Here is a 19,519-nt window from a genome sequence, read left to right on the forward strand (position 1 = left end):
AAAACTCACGCGCCGCCAACTGAGTAAACTCGTCACCATCCTCCCGCTCTCCTATTGGTTCATGATGCTAGTCACCCATAAGATCCTGCTCTCCTATTGGTCTGCATCTACCCCTTGTGCTTTATGTATTCTATTGGTAAAAGGATGCTGTAAATTGAAAAACTTATTCATGCAATACATTTAATAAAAAAAAAATTAGGTAAAGATAGAATACAGAATATAAATGAATGGTTATTACAGTAGTACCTCGAGATATGAAAGGCTCTACTTACGAAAAACTCGAGATACGAAAGCCAATGCGAAAAATTTTACTGCTCTACATACGAAAAGTTTTCAAGATACAAAAGGTTATTGCTGTAAAGTCCCGAGATTCGCCCGGACCACCGAGAACAATTTTAAAACTCCCGCGCCTCCAACTGAGTAAACTCGCCACCATCTTCCTGCTCTCCCATTGGTTCCTGATGCTAGTCACCCCATAAGGTCCTGCTCTCCTATTGGTCAGCATCTACCCCTTGTGCTTTAAGTATTCTATTGGTAAAAGGATGCTGTAAATTGAAAAACTTATTCATGCAATACATTTAATAAAAAAAAAAATTAGTTAAAGATAGAATAAAGAATAGAAATGAATGGTTATTATACTGTTTGGTAGTTTCAGTAGTTGAAGAGAGATATTGAAAATTTATGGCTTACTGTGTAAAGTGATTGCTTGTCCATCGTTCGATACTCGTAAGTGCTGGATGTAAACAGACGTTTGGAAGCTTTTTTTTGTTTGTTTATTATAGTTAATGGTTACTTAATAATTATTTGAAATGAGTACATGCAGTATATTTAATAAAAAAAATTGTGAATTAGATATCATAAAATATAAAATAAATCAGACTACTATCACCGAAGCCAACAAATACGTATTTTTTAGAATTCTTCTTCCGTTTTAATATTACGTTAGGTATATGTTTCATTATAGCTGTCAGTAACTCAGTATCTCCATTAGGTAAAGATAGAATAAAGAATAGAAATGAATGGTTAATATACTGTTTGGTAGTTTCATTAGTTGAAGAGAGATACTAATGAAAATTTATGGCTTACTGTGTCCTAGGAAAAGTGATTGCTTGGCGTTCGTTCAGTACTCGTAAGAGCTGAATGTAAACAAACGATTGGAAGGTTTTTTTTGTTTTGTTTGTGTATTATAGTTAATGATTAATTAATAATTATTTGAAATGAGTACATACTGATTATTTATACATTTAATTGGCATATTCTAAGCTTTTAGCTTCTTAGGTTTAGATGTCAGAATCATAGACTAGGCTACAGTAGCAACCGCTAACATAGACTAGGCTTATTGCTAAGGGACATATGCTAAAGTCCTAATATTTGCAGTAAAAATGGGGTTGAACATTACATGCAGTTGAATATTACTCAAGTATGTATGGTATTTTGCCTTTTTGGAGTAATATTTCTTCCGTCGGATCGGCGTCGTAACCCTAGAACATGTGTTGTAGGCCTGGAAATATAATTTACTGGGGTGTTTTTGTAGGGCTTGGAACGGATTAGGCATTTTACATGTAAAATGCAGTTCAAGATACGAAAAACTCATGATATGAAGGCCACCTTGGAAGATTAATTTCATATCTCGAGTTACCACTGTATTTAACTTCCCAGTTTTTCCCCAGTTACTGTACAAAGAAAATGCCCACTTTAATAATGTATGAGAGAAAATGGATGTACTTGAAAATAGGTGTCCCTTGAATAGTTTTCACATTTAGTTGTAAGCCTTATATTTTTAAGGGTAATGCTTTAAGATAAATTTGAAATTATGTTAAAGTGATTTAGGCAATAGTTTAAGGTATATTCTGCGTAGGATGAAAGTTAAAAGTATAAGTAGTTATAAATGTTTTTAGAGAGCGGTCTGATTATTTTTACTATTTAAATAGCCAGTTACAAGTGTTTTTAGAGGGGGACATCAAGTATTCATGAATTTTAGCTATTCACTGGTGTTTGTGGTTCCTATCCCTCGCAAATACAGGAGGTTGCCTGTATGTACTTTGTTTTATTTTATTAGGTAAGAACTGAATTTTTGCACTCCTGTAATATGGTTTTATCTTTTGAAGTGTTGAAAACCACAGGAAAATACAGCAGTAATAGTGATTCTTTTATCCTACAGCTTTGGCAAACCAGTTGGACAAGCACACTGTGGGTTACCTGACCTGGAAGGCTGGCATGCAGAGCGGTATGAATACCATGATCATTAGGGACACCCCAGCGCATCACATAGTTTTCTCAGCCTATATTGGTATACCACATACTTACCTGGCTTTATCATACACCCATAAAATGCCAGAGAAGGAATGCAAGCTAAAATTAACTGGGAAGTAAGTATTTCTGGGTATTTTATTTATAGATGTCAGCATTTATCTTTTGCAGTTGAACATTTCATATTTGTTGACCACATAACATCACCCCAGTTAACCCAAGGGGCATATTATAATGCTTGTTCTTGGTGAACAGAATATGTACTATAGAAGTAACACCTAAGTCAGTAGCACCTCAACTTAATAGTCACTTTTGGAATCTGGCTTTCTGAGAAGTAACCAAGTCCATTAAGTAACAATGACCCTAAGTGTATAGCTGTACTTGAACATTTTCTAGATATATTACAGTGAACAGCAATGCATTTCACACAGTTCCTAACCTGAATTAACTATACTTAAACTGTAGTACATTCAATTTCAAGAGATTGATTTAAATATGTATGACACCAGAAATGAGAAGCAAACAAAATATAATGAGGATAATGTCACTGATAAGTACAGAATTCCATTAAGTTGATGTGTACTTTTTATGAGCATCATTGTTTTTCCCACATTGCTTGCTTTTGAATTTCCCACATTAGTGGTCTTCAGATCCCAAGACACTTGCCTCTCGTTACCAGACAAAAGGTGATTGTAAGTACGTAGCTAATGTATGTGCATCCATGGATCCACATTTCCGTAATAGTTATATGACTTCTTTTTTTTTTTTTTTTTTAGTGGCCTCCGAGCCATCTGTAGCTCAGAAGTGAATTCTCCAGAAATGAACAATTTGTGTGGGTGGGCTTTTGTGTCTTTGAGGCAAGTCAGCAAAATTATTGCACATGATGCAAATCAGTCAAAAGTATAATAATTCCTTAACCCCTTCGGTATTGCATGATGCATAATCAGCAAGATGCATCCCAACTTTATCCTAAGAGGTCCATTTTCAAACCACTGAAAGAAAAAGGAGTTATGACTAACCATCTACTTCTGCTTTAGATATTGACGGGAAATAAATATTGAAGTCATATATTTATTCCCACGTGTAGTTATATATATTGGTATAAACATATACACATACTATACATATATATAACATTTACTTTTACTTCGTGCCATTATCAACCCATGAAATTTTTCCCTTTTTCTGGTGGATTCTCTTGATAAAAATAAAGCAGGCTCTCTCATTAGCCCATGAAACAAAAGAGTTTTCATCATGTTATCATAAAAACCCAAAAAAATAAAAAAATTAATATGCAATCTCAGGAATCAAGGGAAAAGTGTGTCCCTCCCTCCTCCGCGCTTGTTTTATCCCTGAAAAAAACGTCACAAAAGTCTGGCTATGTTGTTGGACAATGATCCTTGAATATGTTTTAGTAACATATGTAAACCCACCTTCCACCTCTCATTTCTTCCAACGTCATTCTCACATTATTTCATTACTTGAGAGCTAGTCCACCACTATCAGAATGAAACATATTCCTCGGCGAAGAGACTATCAAAAGTTCTCACTCATTGTTTTGCAGTCAAATTGCAAATAAACAAAGTAAAATCATCAGAGAAAACTAAGAAAATCATGAAAAAACATGCGTGAACCTCAGCCATAGACTTGCATCAACTTATGATTAAGCTGTGACTTCATAGCCATGGAATAATGTTTTATTGTGTTGTAAATCACTGACAGTATGTCCTGACCTGCAGTCCTTAAATAATAAGAAGGGGACTGTAATGAAAAGTGAGTTCAGATTGAAGTTAAAAGAAAAATAAGCAGGCTGTCCTTGCATTACCCCACATGGTATGAAAAAGGCAGATGAGCTAGCTAAAAGAGGCTGCCCTTGGAAGGCACCGTTGATTTACCACCTTTGCATCTCAATGAAACAGTTCAAAACAAGGATCAGGAATATTCAGGTATTTAGTGAACCTGCACACCAGCAGTAAAGTTGAAGGGGTGGCAAGGAAAGTCATGTAAGTTTTATAAGGTTTGTCCGCAATGCGTGTACGTATACATTATGGAAAGAAGGGGGTTAGTTGGACGTAAGGAAGTTGGCGAATGGTAGATTAAAGATTAGGATAAAGGGCATGTTAGGGAAACAATGAGGGTTGCCAAACAAATGGCTTGTGGGAATATGCCAATGCAAACTGTATGGGCATACATTTAATCACTATGTTATTACTTTCTTTAAAAAATCCAGGATTAATCAGGGATGATAATATCTCAAAACTTTGGGAGGGACCGTTGTTTGAGAAAGGGCCCATCAGTGACATACTTGAAAAGGTTTAAGAAAGATTTTGTCAAAGCCAAGACCAGTTTTTGTGCATTTTGATCCCCGAAAAGCAACAGGGATTAGGGATACAGTTCCTCAGTTTAAGCCTGTATTTTGGTCGTTGTTTTTTCTTTATAACGATTATTTAGTCAACAGTTTAAGATGCATTACTTCCCAAAAACAATAACAGTTATTACTACCAAGATTCACTGATTAATAGGTGTTTGATTTCTTTTTAAAAACTTTATTGACATATCAACAAATGGCTGTGTAATGATGTAATGAAAACTGAGGGGCATACACTTTCATCCACTATGCTTATTATTTTCTTTATAATTCAAAGCTTTCCTCGTTGGATCGAGTGGTCTTCGCGCTCGACTAACCAATCCGGTGGTTCTGAAGGGTTTGATTCTCGGGCTCAGCCAACAGGGAATCGGGATGGGAATTTATTTCTTTGGTGGTAGAAATTAATTTCCTCTATATACTGTCAGGTTCGGATTCCACCAAATAAAACTGTAGGTCCCGTTGCTAGGTAACCAATTGGTTTACCTATCCAACGTAAAAAAATATCTAATCCTTCGGGCCTGCCCATAGGAGAGCTGTTAAGATCAGCTCAGTTTGTCTGGTAAAACTAAGATAAAACCCCCTACCCCTACAAACCCCAAGGGATGGTTGAAAACTCCCACACATAAACCACACTGGCCATCCATTGTGTGTAAAATGCCATTGTAACGATACAGTCATTTGTCCTTTAAAAAAAACCTTTTGGATGTAATTTCCTTTTAACCTATCCTCTGCCTAAAAAAAGCCTTCAAACTCCTCTAATCTCATACCTCCGTGAATAGTTCTTAAGCTTAAGGAAGGCTGGTTGTTAAACCATTTTGAGGCCTAACCAAAACTTATTTTTCTTGGTTGTACGAGCACCTGTCTCAATGTTCTTTATTCCAGCACGTTCACTATGTAAATCGTTTTTTCATATAAATTTACTTCTACGATAAAAAAAAGAACTGATGGAAAAAATTCAAAAATTTGATATGGAAATTACAATTTCTTGTAAAAAGAAATTTATAAAATTTCAAAATTCAACACGAAATGGACAGTTTCTGGAAAAGTTTTAGATCTCTCTCCTCTCTCTCTCTCTCTCCCTTCTCATCCAATTCTCTCTCTTTCTCTCTCTTCTCTCTCTCACTCAAAACACATCTGCTTCTCTGTTAATCACTTTTACTAGTAATTTTCGTCAAAACCTATTGGCAACAATAGAAAAGAATAAATGATCAAATGCCAAAACAAAAGTTCGTTCCCCCAAAACAACGTCAGCCCAGAAAAAAAAATTCGTACTTCATGTTCAGCAAGTTGGTTTGACTGCTGCCAAAAACAAAAATGGAAGTTGCTCCTTCTTTCTCTTTAACCTTAAGGGGGCCTGCCGGGAACCCTTATCTATTGGTGGTTATAGGACTTTTTTTTGAAAAATGGCAAAATGTCATTGAAAAAAATTAAAATTCATGGACAGCTTCAAATATGACAATTGATAATACGTCTACAAAATTTTTATTCGTCAAAATTCCTCTTACTTTCGTAGTTTACAGGGTAATTAGTTAACGTAGCTCAATAACGCCTAAAACATTCATCAGTACAAAGAGCAGGAATGCAATATTTTCTTCTTTCTATTAATCAAAATTTTAAATTTTGATAATTTTATTGCCAAAGAAACTTGGGAGAAATGGCATCTGTAGGACATTGCCCTAGTCCAAGAAGAGGAGAATTCAGTCAGCTACCACCAACCAAGTCCAACCTCATCTGGTGGGTAGCACAAACTTCAAGTAGTCTACACGTTCGATTTCACCTGACATTCGCTTGCTTTTACGTATGTTTATGGGTGTAACTGCAATACATTATTTTAATACGGATATTTTCCATATCTTGTAAATTAAACCCAAAACCGTGAACCCAAGGGGGTCCATTGGAGCAAATTAGGAGAGTGTCAATAGCCTAAACAGGGACGTAAAACTTTAGACCATGCCATGCCAATGCTTGCAGTAGCTTGGTTTTGTGGTTTGCTTTAATCTGTTAATCAACAATTCTTGGTAAACAGGTCCAACAAACCACCTTCATCCCTGTAAAGGAAACACACGACTTCCGAAGTCATCATGAATGTATCTTATTATTTTTTTGTAATACGGCTGAAGATCGGCTAGTTGTCAAGCTATCAATGCAGACTTCTCTTGAAAACAGGTTAGTTCTCTCATTACATCCTGAACAGAGCGGTCCATTGTACCAACCTTTCCTATACTCCTGTGATGGGAGTTGAATAAAGTTGTTGAAAATAAGTAACTCAGGAAGTTTGAGTCATCTCCCCAATCTGAACGAAGAACAAAAACATTCTACTTGATTTGTCACTTCTAATGAGAAAGGGAAAAAGAAACCACAGTGCCTTGGCGTATCAACAGTCTCAGCAAGCAATAGACAATATAACTGGATCTCCGTGCCTATTTAACCATTGTAAAGTTGGTGGGAACCGAAGAACAGTTGAAATTATGTAATGTTTTTGGCAAGAATTTGTTCATCATGCCAACAATGAGGAAAAAGACAAGGAAAAGTATCTCTCTTAACATTACAGAGATGAACGGAAAAATCGCTCAAGTATTATTACAGAATACCATAAATATACACATAGTTTAGTTGAAGAGAGAGGGGAGGGTTGCCTAGTAACACCCCTTTCTTGCCTGGACAGCACATAAAGCACAAGTTCACACTGTTGCCCAATGGCTAACGATCATTTGATCAAAGAGATTTCTTCAATATATGAAATAAATAACATAGTTTTGGTTTTTTAATACCCCAAAATGGAATATAAATTCATTAATAATCTGATTGTCTTTATTCGAAATTGTCTTTGTGTAAAAAGAAGAGGTACGCCTTCGAGTTTCACCTCTGAACATTCTCTTGCATTTACGTTTTGTTTTTATCTTTGTTTCGGGCAAGAATTTCATCATGCCAAGAAAAGGAAAATTCAAGGAAAACCATCTCCGCTAACATAACAGGAAGAAGGAAAAGAAAAAATTCATATATTCGTAGCCCCGGCAAGGCTACGATATATGAGCAAAGGGATCATCATTTTTATTGAAATTGAAATTAATGATTTAAAATTAGTTTTGGTTTATTAAATACCAAAAAACAAAAAAAAGAATTGATTAAATTCATAATAATTCATTATTTATTAACCATTGGTCTTTATTAGAAATACGAAGAAAAAACTTTGAACGCCCCGTATCTTCAAAACTATTACTTATTGACCTTCAAAAATCTATTTCTTCTCTTCTTGGTTTTTAAGCTATAACATTGGAAGTTTGGTTGTATTATAAACCTCAGAAAGACCATTATAGAAACAACTCAAATAGAGCCCTTTTTTGTCCAATTTTTGGTTTCAGTCATTTTTTTCTTTTTTTTTATAAATTTTTAAATTTCTCCACTGATTTAATAGGGTTTTTATTTTTTTTGACCCATATTGAAAACAATTCATATCTAGCAAATAAATGATTTTTAGAAAGAAAAAAACCTTCCCCATTCGATTGGATAGGTCTAAACATCAAGGTTCTCTATATGGTAGTAATCCTAAGTCTTAATATTTAAATAATCCATGGGAGGAGAATAGAATTTGGAAAAAAATGGGTTAATTTCTGGGGTCAACCTTGTGTTGCATCCGTCGAAATGCTCCTTTATAGCAACCATTTCTAAGGTATAAATACTGCATAAAAGGGATTTTGACGAACGGAAAAAATCCTAATTTCTGGGTGAGATTGGGCTCGTGTCGCCCTATGAAAGGATCCTTAATATCATTCTTTCTAGGTGTAAAAATTAATCTAAAAATTACCAGAGAAAAACGAAAATTAAGAAAATGTCAGGTAAAACTGGACTCGCTCACCTTTCTTTAAAAAGAAGGTGTCGGTATGGTTAATAGGGGCGAAGTGGGATCGCTACCCACCACGAGGGACAATCACAATTAGAACTTCCCATCAGAATCCCCACCTTAAGGAGAGAGCTGATACCAAACGGTGCGATGCAGCCCGCTACTACTACTACTAGAGGGACCCGCCAACTACCATCCCCCCCCCAGCGCCCCTAGCGGGACATCCGTTAATCTTAAAAACAACATCTTGTACCTTGCATGGGGGGGGGTGGGGTGAAAACAATAAAGGGTTGGGTTTCATAGGGCGGGGACACGAGCCAATCGCCCAGAAATAAGATTTTTCCTTTCGTCAAAATCCCATTTTTCTGGGCTCAAGCTCGGGTGTCGGCCTATAAAGAGTACCATATAAACAGACAAAGATGGGTAAAAAAGGAACAAATGAAAAGCAGGTTGTAAAATGAATGGATATAATATAAGTAAATCAATTACAGCAGCATACAAACTAAGATACTTTGAATACTAAACTTATACTAAACCCCCCCCCCCCCCCAGTAAAACATAACAGAACGTTAGTAATCTTAAAGTACTTAAAAATAAGTAAATCACAGTAAATTACAATGATGCAGTTTGTAATAAACAAAAGGGATTTACTTGAAAATATTTACAAAAAATTATAAACAAAAACATTGTTGGTCCTACCCTAGCAAAAAATAAAAATAAGGGCTAGGTAACACTGAAAGTACACCATCAGTACCAAAGTGTGGATGTCCCCTAGCAAAAAAAAAAAAGGGACAATCCACTATAGATGGTCTTCAGGGCGGCTAAGGCTAGGATAATCCGAGTTAGCATGGTCGAGTAGGGTGAGGCCATAGTTTTGGATGATGTAGGTAGAAAGGAGACCTGGATCTATACTACGACTACTTATTACAGTATCAGGGGAAACAATGTTTCCCGCCTGGCTACTGCTGCAAAATTTTTAAAGAATTCCAAGGACCTTAATGATAAGTGACGTTTAAAGGGAGACTGTCGGGGATTTAGATTTCCCTCCGGTATACTTTTTCTTGTCAAGATCCTCAAAGTTCATTATGTTGAAAGATAATTAAATTGAGGTGGCCTACTCCCCTTGTATCACATGTGCCTTTTGGGAATTATGAATCAGGATTGGCTTTTGTTTGAATGAAGTAAAGGATTTGGTTGGCCTAATTACCTTTTATCTGACAAAGTACCACCTTTTTCATCTCCATGAAGAGAGCTACCTGAGGATCTTGAAGAAGTACGAGATAGAAAGGCTCTAAGAGTTGATACTGGGCCAGAGAGTGAACGGATTCCTGGGGAAGGTGGGGATAAACTTTTCCAAGGTGCCCACCTTGGCAAGAGGATCCGTCATTTTTGGCTAAAAAGCTACTATCCGGGAGCCAGTAGAACACTTGGCTCCTGATGGGAGGTAATTCCACATGGGACCCGCATCCCTGGATAGAGCCGGACAGTTTCCTGAATTCTAGCTCCTGAAGCTGAGGCTTAATAAGAATAATGGTCTTTCTCAGGAGCATTATGGAATGTACAAGGACGGAGTTTGTCAGTATCTGAAGCTAGTTTGAGGGACATCATTTAAGAACCATGAAAACTGCAGTAGGCCTTTGAAATGGAAGGTTCTAAGTCTAGCACGGGAGGCTTTATGGGATTGAGACAGTGAAACAATAAGATTCAGTCAGATCCTATGCTGAAAACCTACGTTGAAAAGATCTTCTTCAAAGCCGATTTATTGAGTGGTAATAGTGCTAGCTGCTAAACCTTTTTGTTTCAAACAAGGAATCTGAAAATCAAAATATTAGCTAGATTAACTGTCATGGTTTGTAGTGTTTCGATTCCTTTCAAGAAACAGATGCTAATTTTTTTAACACTGAGTCATATTGTCTAATGGTTGAGCTTCTCTCTTATCTGATTTCTAAGGTGGAATAGAATATTCTGGTGGAATCATCTTAGCAGTCTTTAGTTAGCCGCAAACTTCATGAAGTCCATAAAGTTAGGGTCCTGGGAGAATTCCTGAGGAAGCGAATAACACAGTCCCTCATTTGTTACTGATTGTGAAGCTTAGGCTTGGATTGGGGATCCGTTTAGGGTCGGAGGCCCAATTCCAAAGAAAGAAGGAGGGATACCAGTTGCTTCTTGGGCCGCCAGTTCCCGGTGCAGATCCAGAGCTACCTGATCCCCTTTGAAAGAACCTTTAGTTTGCTTAGGACTTTCAAGAGAAGATTCACTGGAGGAAAAAACATAAATTTTTCTCCACTGATTACCAATCCAACGGACAGGGCGTCCGTGGCAATAAGAAGCCAGAGGGTGTCCAGGTTTGGGGGCCACATAGCAAGGGAGCTTGTGGTTCGCTTGTGAGGCGAAGAGATCCACTTGGGAGACCTTGGGACTACTCCAGGCTTATCCACTGGAATGCAACCCGTTCGTCTAGAGAACCATTCTTGATTCCAGAGGAACTGACCGTTGACAGAGGGTGCTTGCTATCACATTTCTTCACCCCTATTGCCAGGTGAGTGGCAGACAGATGCCATTTGTGTCCTGTTGTGCTAGGGCAAAGATGGCGCTATCATGACATGATTCAACTGCTTGGATTTGGACCCTCCTCTGTTTGAATGCAATTGAACCTAACCACTGCACTGTCCAAAACTAGCCTTAGATGAGACTTTCTTCTGGGGAAGCAGTCTCTTCAAGGTAAATGAAACTACTGCCATTGCTTCCCAGAACGTTTTATGTGAAGCTGGCCCCCCCCGGAACAATTGGAACTTGACCAAAGTCCCCTGAACCTGGTTTTGAACTGAGAGTATCCCCCCCTCCCCGGATCCACCCGGACTGAGGGTGGCCAATCCGTGTTGAATGGTTTAACACTGGAAGGGGATATTGAAAGGGGTACCTGGCTTGGCTAAGTTCTTTTACTTTTGACCATGGACGGTAGTTTGATTGCGCAAGGATCTGGTGGGATTACTTGGACAACTTGTCTCGAGATTTGGGTGTTTGCTCTCGATTCGCCAAATTGAATTCGATTTATATCTTTTAGCCTTGCCTTTCAGGAGGATATCTGTTACCGAAAGCAAAACACTGAACGGGAACCCTAGGATTCTCTCCTGGTTTTTCTTCCTTGTCCTTGTTTCGTTTTTTTGCATTTGATAAATTTGCCTGACTGATTTTGCTAATTTCCTTCCAGTTTTGGCCAACTGGAAGTTGACAAGATTGTGGGAAAGACAAAATCCCACATTGGATTCCAGCCACTGAAAAACAAAACGAGACTCCGGGGTAAGTCTGTGGATTTTCGTTTTGTTTATCTGGAAACCCCAGATGTTCCAGAAAGTGAACTACCTTTTACCTTTTTGGTGGCTTCGAGAACAAGTTCCCTCGGACTGGTTGGTGCCCAAGATCAACCAATCGTCGAGGTATGCTGCTACCATGATTCCCTGAGTTATCTCAATTGCTGTACAACCACTTCCGCTATTTTCGTGAATACCCTGGGGGCAATACGTTTCAGACCGAAAGGGCAATCACTTGAATGAAGAAATGTCCTGATTTCCTAGGGGCCTGAATCCTAGGAATGGGCGGTAAGTGGCCTGGCTATAGGGCGATATGATAGTATGCGTCCTGCTAAGATACTATGGAAGCATGTATGTGACAGGCTCCACGTCGGAAGTTAAGGTCCCTTACCTTTGCGATAGGGTAAAGCCATCTTGAACTTGTCGCAAACTGAATGATGAAGAAGTTTAGCTTTTGACAAGTCTAAGATTTACCCGCTTACTTTTTGTTGAAGCCTTTCTTTAGGTCACGCTGAATAAGCCGATCCTTGAAATTTTCTTTAGATGCGTTGACTCTCGCAATTAGCTTTCCTTTCTGAAGGAGGTTTCCTCCGCGTAAATCTGGTCAATTGCCCTGTGGATTGGTACTTGGGGAATGGATTTGATTTGGTTGGAGGCTGATCTTTGATTCCAACTCCAACCCAAATCCTTTGGCACACTATGCTCTGTGCCCAAATTGCCTGAACCCCCACCTGGTGCGGAAGAGGAAACAGCCTCCCTCCCTACCTGGGGTTCCTCTCTAGGGAGCCTCAATTGTTGATGGGCGGGTTAGACCAACCGACGCCCTCCTCTGAACTGCCTGCTCCTTGTCGCCCTTCCTGCCCCGCCACGCTGGCAAAGAAAGTAAACCTCTCGCCCTACCTCCTCTGGTTGTTTGTTAGGCCTTGAGCCTCAAACATTGTAGGGCGTTGAAGGCCGGCGAGATTTGCGTAGGAGGTCGACGGACTGTGGATTGAGGGAGGACAAAACAGGAGTAGGATGGGCTGGTTCCTGTTTCGAACTAGCAGGTTGTCCCTGTTGGGTAACCGGGACAGCCTGCACAAATTGCTGGCTGGTTGCTGGTGTTTCTGATACCGGCTTGGAACCTCTTGATAGCCTTCTTTGGGGGGTTTTTTTCTTACCAGCAGTGGGGTACGGATTTTCTTGTTTCCTCTTTAGACGAAATACCCCACCTAGCTCTAAGGGCTCTGGTTTGGAGCCTAGCAGCCTCGTGGTTGCCACTTACATTAACAGCGGTACTTCTGGGAAAAGAGATCCGCTCCCCCACATGCTAGAAGCCAAGAGTTCTATTAGGAGGCTCGGTGCCCTAATCGTACACTTCCTGCAAGAACGTTGCCTTTCGGCAAATTCCTCCTATCTTGGAAGAAGTCGAAAAGCAATCTGTTAGGACCCGTCTGAAACTGAGATTTTTGCTAAAGATCTTTGAACAGCGGTTCCGGTTCCGTCCATAAGAGCGAGCAGCCATTTCCTGTTATTATAAGGGAATTGAGGGACCTGCCAACCTGGTTCGCTCCTCTCAAGCGTCAAACTCTGCCCCTGGAATTAGGGAATCAGGCAGCCATTTGGCAGCTTCTCGCCGAACTGGTCCATGGCGCTACAGTCCGGCTTTGAGCTTACCAAGCCGTGAAACGTAGGCTGGTTCAAAGTTACTTCCCACAATTTCTCCAAAAAGAAATCCGGGAAAGCCGGGAAGACGGCAGAAGTATGACTCCGCCCCCTCCCTCAACTGTGGGCGGATGGGCTCATCCACTTTGAGGACTGACCTGAACAGGGTCTTCTCTTACTATTTTCGTGGCGGAACGGAAGAGAAGCCTCCTCTTCCGTCGCTGGAAAATAGTAAAAGGTAAAAGGACTCTTATATTCCTGGAGCCTTTAGTGTTTCGTGCACTCCCCATAGGACCTCAAGGCAGTTGAACCCATTCCCGCTGGGCATGATCCCTAACTGTAATAGGGACATACTTCTCTAGAGATCCTTGTACTTCCCTAAGTCAGAGCCGTTTACAGTTCAAGCCTAGCATAAACCGATGAAAGGCTGCCGTCAGACCCACCTGGAGGGTAAAACTCGAAGAGTCCTCCAATCCTCCGAGTTCCACACAACTACCGGGATAGAGAATCAATCCCATCCTTAAAAGGAGCGTAGGCAGCTACTTTCTCCATGGAGTTCTCCATGGAGAAAAAGATGGCATGGCAGGAGTCGTGTACGGCGGGAGTGGAGAATGCCAGTGCTTATGGCACTGGGGAGGGAACTGGAAGAGGGACCTGAGGGACGGTAGCCCGGCTACCTCGGTCCTCATTCTCCTCAAACACTGTTAGAGAGGTCTTGTATAGACTGGCCATGATTGAGACAGAGTGCTCGACAATGTGCGAACATCTGCTCGAATCTCGCCCCAGGGCGGAGACTTGCGAGCAACCAACTCGCCCACCTGTTGCATTTACCACTGCTGAGAAAGCAGTGGGATCAAAGGTGCTAGGCCCTGCTCCTCCCCACCGCGTTGCCGGAGTGGAAGCGGTGGAGGCAGGAGAAGGCATTGGCTCGGCGGGAGCGCGCCTTTTTTTTTTTTTTTTTTTTTTCCTTCCTTAGAAGCCTTGCTTCTAGAGCTCTTCGAGTGAGAAAGAACTCGGCTTGGCTTCACCGCGTCGGCGTAGAAGTGAAGACTTTCCTAGCCGAAGAAGACGAAGACGACTTCTTAGAAGTTGTCTTAGCTAGAGTCTTCGGTTCTCTCTGTCCCTTCACCTGGGGGTACAGAGAGAGCGGGAGAGCGCGGGTAGGGATCTCAGATCCCCACAAAGCCTTGGAAAGAAGCGCTCGAAGAAGGGACAGGAGAAGATCCAGAGCACCCAAGGAAAGACCTTGGGCGCCCGACACCACCTACCTCAACCAACAAATCCTCTACCCCTACCGCCATGGGCTCGATGTTTAGGTCCAGGGCAGCGACGTCCGGGACGACTCCTGGAAAGCTACGACCCCAAAGGATTGCTGGAGATCTTGCTGGATGGAGGCTATCAGAGGGGCTGCGGAACAAGGGGTCAACATACCCAGTTGACTTGCCCGCAGGGAAGATCGGACGGCCAGCTTCTTGTCCAGAATGTACGGCTGGCCTTTGGCGGCGTTCTTCCCGAAGCCGCCCACCCACGCTTTCAGGGGTGGCGAGGGCGACCTCCCTCACACCAGTAGCCTGAAAGAAAGGGCGAGAGAGCTTCTAATGGCGGAACGGGGTTAACAAACTTATGACAAGGAGTTGTTAGTAAATGATAAGGAAGCCTATAATGGACTTACCCCATCTCCCAGCTGAGCCGACTAGGTCGTAGCAGATGGCGCAGGCTTCTGGGTGCCAGACGATCATCTCGTTATATGACGTGGCACAAGGGGCGTGAGACCTGCACTCATCGTGGCCGCAGGGGTCGTACAACGTCGCGTTGCACGCTGGGACCTGACAGTTGGTAGCCTGTAAGTGGAAAGATACATGAGTATCAGGAAAACACTTACAGTCTAACAGATGCTCCGCTGGTGCCGGAGCGATAAAGTTAGATTAAACCAGAGCCCCGCCATAATACGTGTGGTAACCAGGTTGGTTGGGTGTCCTAGGCTATAGCTCCGCTGATGGCGGAGGGGACACAAAGGAAACCAACCAGAGTGGTGGTAAATGGAAACCACGACGGAAAATGGCGGGGATGGTAGATATATAATAATAAAATAAACAATTAAACAATTCATTGTAAAAATTAGGGTATATCCTTAACATAACAATAATAACAAACCTTTCTCCACCCGTCTACTAGAAGAGTGCACGGGTAAGAGCAAGCTCCCTTCCGGTAGCGGGGGAGAGATGTAAGGATATTAGTAGGCAAGCAACCGACCACTTAGTAGTCCCCACCCGCCCGCTGGCGGAGCCAGTAATCTATAACCAAAGATGCCCGGCTGCGACGGAAGCTCCTTTCGTTATAGCGAGGAAGGTGGCTGAGGCAACTGAGGAGGGGGGGGGGTGGAATGGCTCGGCGTAACACGGCGGGAGAGAGAGAGGGGGGGGATGGCCTACTCCTCCCCGCCTCACCGACTACCCGCTCGGAGACCCAGTACCTCATGGAGTGGTCGCCCTATACCCCCCGCTGGGAGGAACCCCTGGCCACCTCAGAGAGGGAGAGAGAAGGCGACTGAGGTTGTCATGACAACCAAGGGGTTCCCCCAGCCCCTCCCTATACCAGAAAGGGAGGGCGGCAGGGGCAGGGTAAGGTGCGATGGAACACGTGACCGCAAGTGGCCTAGGCCGCGAGACAACACAACCGTGAGAGGGCCACGTGAACCAGGCTGTACCAATACAAGGAACATGCACCTAAGGCTAGCCTAACACCCTAAATATAATAGATATATACATCGGAAAAGATGGAAAAGACACTTTTAGTAAAAGAGAAAGAAGGCCCAGGAGGAGGCAGACTGTTCCAAGAAACAGAAGCCTACTCGGAGCCAGCGATAGCCGATGAAGAGCAAGAGCCGGGATGCTGGGCCGGAATAATAATAATAGCCCTAAATACCAAACTAAGAGAGATGGTAGGAGGGCTAACTAGCTAAAACTCGATGTAAAAGGACAATGAACGCAACATAGTAGCCCATAAGAATAAGAAGTCCCAGTATGGAGGACCGGGAAGTTCTTAACGATAAGGCAGCATGGCGCCGCCACGAGACAACCGGGAACCGTATATGACCTATTTAGGAGGAAAAATACTGGTACCCGGAAGATAAAAATGTGGTAAAACATTACTTATGAGTTACTTAACTTAGCCGTTGCAATAGCAGAGCGTTCCATGTTGAAGAAAGAGATAAATCCCGAAATTAGCACAGCACAGAAAATAATGCGTCTTGACGCTAGCGCTAAAAAAATTAAGGATGTCCGCTAGGGGCGCTGCTGTCCGTGGCGTCCTCTAGTAGTAGTAGTAGCGGCTGCATCGCCCGTTTGGTATCAGCTCTCTCTTAGGGGATTCTGATGGGAAGTTCTAATTGGTGATTGTCTCGTGGTAGTGATTCCCACTCGCCCCTATTACCATACCGACACTTCTTTTTAAGAGTGAGCGACGTCAGTTTTACTGACATTTTTCTTAATTTTGTTTTTCTCTGGTAATTTTAGATTAATTTTACCTAGAAAGAATGATATTAAGGATCCTTTTCATAGGCCGACACGAGCTGAGCCCAGAATATACCAGAGAAAAAAGTTGCGTGGAATGCCAGGATATACCCAGCTCGCTCACCCTTATAGGGTGTCGGTATAGTAACTGGGGCTTGTTAAAACCACTATCAGAGGTCCCTTACCAATTAGTCTTCTCCTTTCTCAACACCCCCCGTTACTACGAGGTGCCGTTCTACATCTGCCTACTGCCCGCTACTACTACTACTACCCACGCAACTCCTATCATTCCTTTTGATAAGTTGAGGTAGCGACACGCGTAAAATTAAATATAGTATTGTTAATTTTAGTCTCGGGAGTGTCGTATGATGCCGCTCCCCCGGCAGCCATTTTGGTGTCGCTACCTCCGAGAGCTTCATGCTTACTTGACAACTTCCAGTTAGTTCCTCATACTAATTGTAGTCTTGTTTATTTAGCTCTAGACATCTTATACAATGATTAATTATGGTTATTTAAGTTTATTAACGTTTGAGTATTAGTTAGGCTATTTTGGCGTTCATGTGGTTAGCCTACCCGACCGAGCCGTATGCGGCTTCGGAAGGTAGCCAACGCCAGTGAGTTCCCCTTTTGATATACATATAATTATATCTAGGTTAACTAAGACGTTCCCATTGAAATAATTATGGGAGTAGCCTAACCAGCAGCATCCCTCTTTTAGCCTTCTACGGAAGACTAAAGTTTTCATTCAGTTCGAAGCGATCTGATTAGGGAGTTGGTACACGATTAAAGCTTTATAGGATGATATCCTTAAGTCAGTTGTATTACCTGACCAGGTCGGCATTATACCCGATTTTGGAGGGCTAGTTATTGATTAGAGCCTTCCTGACCAGGTCAGCATTATACCCGATTTTGGAGGGTTAGGCTATACGCTCGTATCACACCATGTTCCTCTCCCTACCTCCTTTTCCCCATCCCTATTTACTCACATTATGTCATTATAGCCTACTTTACTTTAGAACATATAATCTTGTTTTATATAAATTATTGTTATTTAATCTGTATGTATTGGACAGAAGGCCATAGGCCTACTGCCTTGATCGGGTGGATCCACTGTGTCTCGGAGGGTTGTCCCACCTGACCGGTCACAGTGACCACCTGATCACGAGCGAGCCACTCTTCTCGGCTGTTTCCCTCCCCCTATACCCACCTCGGTGGAGTACTTACTCGCCACCCCCTAACCTCGGGAATAGGCTTGAGTCATACACTCTAGGGGAGAGAGGGGGGACAGCTGAGAGAGAGAGACATAGCTCACACGCTCTGTGAGTTGATGCAGGTAGCGCTCTCTCCTCGGCTAGCCATGGATGGCCACCTGACGCGCCAGACTGGGTATGCACCTTGCTACGTACCTTGTATCCTCCTATCCCCGGAATTCCATCTTCGCTATCCTTCCGCCCCGTGAGGGCCGGGATAAACTTGAGAATCGTATCTATAAGATAGTAGCTATGATTCTTTGATCGGATTCAGGTAAAATTTTTACCCTGTTCTGATCCCGTAGGTTGATCCCTTATACAAAAGGATATTAATGGAATGGTCGATCGGGGAAGAAGGTTACAGACTGAGCTTAGTATTTCTTTAATTTATTTATATTGTTATCGGGCCGGAATTACAATGGTAGGAATTCATACTTCCAACCAGGTAATCCGGCACCAGTATTGGTGTCCCTAAAATTCTGATTTCTTTGTGCCTCCTTGTCATCAATACGCTTAAGTTCATTTTTAAAGAAGTGCTTCACGGAACTATACATTCCGGGGCCGACGGAATACTAGGTAACCTGGTTCCTGTTCCGCTCATCCCAAGCCTTTCTTTATAAATACGTACATCCCACTCCGGTAGGGGTACGGAAGGTTGAGAGAAGTTTCATAGTAAAATTTTTCTCTCCGGAGCCAGCGGACTGGGGCAAGGTTAATCCAGCCACCATTTCTGCCCGTTCCAAACCTTTATAATTGCAATACTTTGGATGACATGAGGTGGCGGAAGAAGGAAAACAGAATATTAGGGTACCATTGTAAAACACTTATTGTATAGTTATTAAGAAAGCATGCGACTCCGCTGAGCTAAGCACAGCGGATTTAACGTAACTATATATGTCACCGGATCTTCCGGCGATATCAAAATATGATACTCATGGCTTAAAATAACTTACAGGTGGTACGCTGTCAGGAGACAGCATGCACTGCTGTGCTGCAGCAATCGTGCGGGCATGAGGTCTGCCGATCTCATGCCAGGTGTGCAGTCCAGGTGGACGACCTCCTAGTTTGGCATCCAGAAGGATGAGAGATCTGCTACGCGCTGGTCTCAGACCTAACAAGTGACTCGGTATGTACGACATTCTGTCCTCTAGAAATAATTATTGAGCATATTGGAAATATGGAACTTGAAAAATACATAGTCTTATTATAGGTTAAGTTCTAACGGGAATATCTCTTCAGACTCCCCAAGCCATCAAGAGCTCTTCCCTGACGACCCTCAAAATCTGGGTCGGAGGCTTTGGCCGCAACGTGAAGCCCAAGAAGCCGTATATCCTGGCGGAGGA

The 19,519-nt window shown here is 42.0% G+C and overlaps 1 pseudogene; it reads left to right on the forward strand.

Annotated features, from left to right (window-relative positions):
• The window catches only part of LOC135223093 (dnaJ homolog subfamily C member 11-like), an 86,839-nt pseudogene that overhangs the window by 21,982 nt on the left and 45,338 nt on the right, over positions 1-19,519 (forward strand).

The sequence above is a fragment of the Macrobrachium nipponense genome, chromosome 8 (assembly GCF_015104395.2).
Source record: "Macrobrachium nipponense isolate FS-2020 chromosome 8, ASM1510439v2, whole genome shotgun sequence".
In the NCBI taxonomy this organism is placed as follows: domain Eukaryota; kingdom Metazoa; phylum Arthropoda; class Malacostraca; order Decapoda; family Palaemonidae; genus Macrobrachium; species Macrobrachium nipponense.